The sequence below is a fragment of the Pan troglodytes genome, chromosome 5, assembly GCF_028858775.2.
Source record: "Pan troglodytes isolate AG18354 chromosome 5, NHGRI_mPanTro3-v2.0_pri, whole genome shotgun sequence".
NCBI lineage: Eukaryota > Metazoa > Chordata > Mammalia > Primates > Hominidae > Pan > Pan troglodytes.
This window is the reverse complement of record NC_072403.2, coordinates 20,344,034-20,347,713: the sequence shown is the minus strand read 5'-3', so window position 1 is coordinate 20,347,713 and position 3,680 is coordinate 20,344,034. Positions and strand designations below refer to the sequence as shown.

Here is a 3,680-nt window from a genome sequence, read left to right as displayed (position 1 = left end):
ACAAAAGACTGGAACAAGGGCTATGGGAGTTACGAGCCAGGAACTGTGGATGAAAACCAATATGTGTCCTAACACCACACTAATGCTTAGTACCTCGGCAGTGTACACAACAGGAGAACAGGACACTATCAACTGTTCACTTGTCGGTCTTCCAAGCTCTGTTTTCCTCCAAGTTTAGATGCAAAGTTCCAGTTCTGCCCTATATTCCAATTCTGCAAAGAATCAAGGATCAAAAGAGCTGCACAGAATCTTTTTGAGCAGATGGAAAGGGGAAGAGACTCTGGGTTATTTTAAAGTATGCCCCTGGCTGACAGACGAAATGGACTCCCTGTGGCTAACTGAGGTGCTCAGGGTTCAAACAGAACCAGGCAGCCATAGCTGGGTGAGGGAGTGGTCATGTACTCTGTGAGCTCAGAAAGATGTAAAAGTGTCACCGGACCTCCCTTCTACAATCAAGCCAAGCCAATTTCTGTTGTCAGTGCCAAGATAAACTGCAATCAGAACCATGCCCCAACACACACACACACACACACACACACACACACACGCCATTTGAAAGAAACATCTGACAAGAGACTTCTGGGTTTGGGCTTGGAAACCGCCCAGTCAGGGCTCCACTGTTTGGATCAATCAGAACTGAACAAGTTTAAATCCTTCATTTGCATGAATAAGCCAGATCAAGAACCAGGGCAAGAACTTTCCCTATTTAAGCCAGACCCTCCCTTTGTTCCTTGGTGAGCCCACTTTCACTTATGATGAAGGCTGTGCCTCCCCAGTCTGCAGATCGTTTTTTATAGAAAATAAAACTCTCCCTTTTTCCTCCATAGAGCTCATGGTCTTCTAATAACAGTTATTACTGATTTTTTTTTTTCTGTCGCACATGAAAAGCCATAGTACAATGCCTGGTCCCTGGTGAGGAAAATGATCGATAAATAATTCATTAATATTAGCTGGTAGTACACATAGACTCAAGCTGTCACATCTCCCCAGCGATACCAGGCATCAGTATTATCATTACTGAAATGCTATCCACCGACACAGATATTCTCTGGTCTTCCTTCTTTCTTCCTCTCCTCCTCTTTCAACTTCCCTCCTTCCTTCCTCCTTTTTAACTTCTTGCCACCTTCAAGGTTATTCAAGGATCAAGATGTTAGAGGAGGGTCAGGTTGTCATAGAGTGTCTGTCTAATTCTCTCCAGGAGTGGTCACAAATAGAGCCTTCCAAGTGTGAGGGGGGACAATGGTAACATGAATTGACTGAGTACATATCAAGTCTTACACTGTATACTTCACATGCACTAACTCTCCTACTCTTCACGACAAGCATGCAAGGTATGTCTACAATTACAATGGAGTTGCACACATTTGGCTTATTCAACCTAGACAAAATCAACTGTGCATACTTGACCAAGAGAGAGGGATGGAGGAAGAGGACCTAGAGGATGAATTTAGTATAATTTGCACAAGTGATTTTGCTCCCAATTCCACTCAGTGAACTTAGACCCAAAGAATGCACAAGATGTGAGTTCCCTCAAACTATCTCTGTTCCCGGGATGCTTCCCATGGTGTGAACATCTCACAACACCAGAATGATTCTGATGATTCAATTTACAATCTTAATTTTTTTTCATCCAAATTGGCCTGTAAACTGAGGCCAAGAATTTGATCTGTTTCACTGTGGAAGAAAAGCTGGCCATATATACCCACTGGGAGATGATTTAGGAGAGAAACTTTATAAACATTTTGAAGAATTATCAGGAATAAATTTTGTCTGGGCATGATAACTCAGGCCTGTAATCCCAGCACTTTGGGGGGTCAAGGAGGGCAGATTGCTTGAGCTCAGGAGTTCAAGACCAGCCTGGCCAGCATGGCAAAACCCCATCTCCACAAAAAATATAAAAATTAGCCGGGTGTGGTGGCTCACGCATGTAGTCCCAGCTACTTGGGAGGTTAAGGTGGGAGGATTGCTTAAGCCCAGGAGACAGAGGTTGCAGTGAGCCGAGATCATGCCACTGCACTGCAGCCTAGGTGATAGAACAAGACCCTGTCTCAAAAAGAAAAAAAATAAATTTTGACACCTGCTATATCTTGCCTCATGTTTAGTTTTGTCTCATAGATGACACTTCATTTTATCTCCATTTTACAGGTGGGAAAATAGAGGCTGAGAGAAATTGAGTAACTTGCCTCAAGCCATATATTCGGCACCGAGATGTGATCTGAGCCAGGTGAGTCTGGCTCCAAAGCACATGCTCCTTCTGCTCAAGTCCAGTTCAGCTCTCTCTTTAAGTCCAGTTTCAGATGCTCACCTTCCTCTTGGCCATCTCCTGGCTGTCTGCATCATCTTGCTTTCCTCTCTCTTCCAAAGCCTCTGCTCAGGGCTATCTTCACAGTCATCAGGGGCCAGGATGGACATTCAGCCAGCTCACACTGGGCCAGCCATACTGGGCCTTCATCTGTTGCAGGCTGTCATCTGTCCTAATGGCCACACTGCCTTTCCAGTTGTTGGGATATGTATCCTAGTGCCCAAGCATTACTCCTTGTCACCCTGATACAATAGTAAAGAGAGATTTATATAAAACAAAAGTAGCATTCTAAGTAATTTTAGAATGGCTTTCCACTTAGGTCATGGATGGTCACTGACTTCATTTTCCAGAGCCAAGAACTGAGGTCCAAACAGTGTGCCTTGCGCAAGGCCACACAAGAGGTAAGTTGGGACCTGAACACACCTGATTCTGTATCATTTCATGCTCATGTTTGTGCCCTGCCCAGGAATCCCCAAACCCACCTGCTTCAGTCTTTGCTGAGAATTTATGGTGACAATTTATGGGACTCTCTTCAGGAGAATGACAAGTTGCAGGTGAACTCTTGGAACAAATGTGGATTGTCTTGTCTTCATTTGGAATGTATGACAAACTCATAGGGCCATGTCAGAATGCAGAGCGACTGGGGGCTTCAGGACCCCGTGGGGGTGTGGGGGGCATTGTGTGTCTGCCTTGTTTTGATCCATTCTGCTGCTCCAGATAATGGCACTGGCTGTACCAGTGGCCCAGATCCTTCACTTGCAGAAGAGCTTCCCAGAGAGGAGCAAGCCCTCCTGCCGTCACCTCTGGTGTCATCCTATAGGACATTAAAACCAACTCAAGATTGTGTTGAAAACTGTTTTCCTTTTGAGGATGCTAATAAGAACAAGATCATATCAATGGGTATGGATCATGGCAGGATTTTCCTTCAGCTGAGTCTTTTAATGAGCCGTTTCATAATGAGGGCTGAATCTACACACAGTATCTACATGCTAGCCAAGGTTTAAAGACTTTTATAATATTTTCCTCCATTCTCACCCCCTTCGAAGCCCTGGCTTTAATTCTTTTAAACAGTAACATTCATTGGCTGTTAAGTAAAACAGGAGAGAACACAATAAATTTATGATATTTTGAGAAGCTATGCCAGTTCTCAAGCATTCAGAGAAACAAGCTTGGCTTTTATGAGGTAATTATGATTTAGTGTTTTCTCTCGCCCTGTTGAGTCTGTGAGCTGCCTCTAAAATGGATCTGGAATGAATGTCAAAGTCAGGATTTACAGTCAAACCTTTTCAACATATAAAGTACAGGAGAAGTTTATTGTTTTGTTGGTTTTTTTTTTTTTCTAAGCAATATTTCCTTCTGCATTTGTGTGCTGTTAGGT

At 43.7% G+C, this 3,680-nt stretch overlaps 1 long non-coding RNA gene across 1 annotated transcript; it reads left to right on the top strand.

Moving 5' to 3' along the window:
• Positions 1-530: 530 nt before the first annotated feature.
• Positions 531-3,433, top strand: LOC134810235 (uncharacterized). The gene is made up of 5 exons (XR_010157835.1): positions 531-734; positions 1,199-1,331; positions 2,146-2,224; positions 2,622-2,703; positions 3,020-3,433. It is a non-coding gene; the product is annotated as an uncharacterized LOC134810235 (long non-coding RNA).
• The last annotated feature ends 247 nt before the right edge of the window (positions 3,434-3,680 follow it).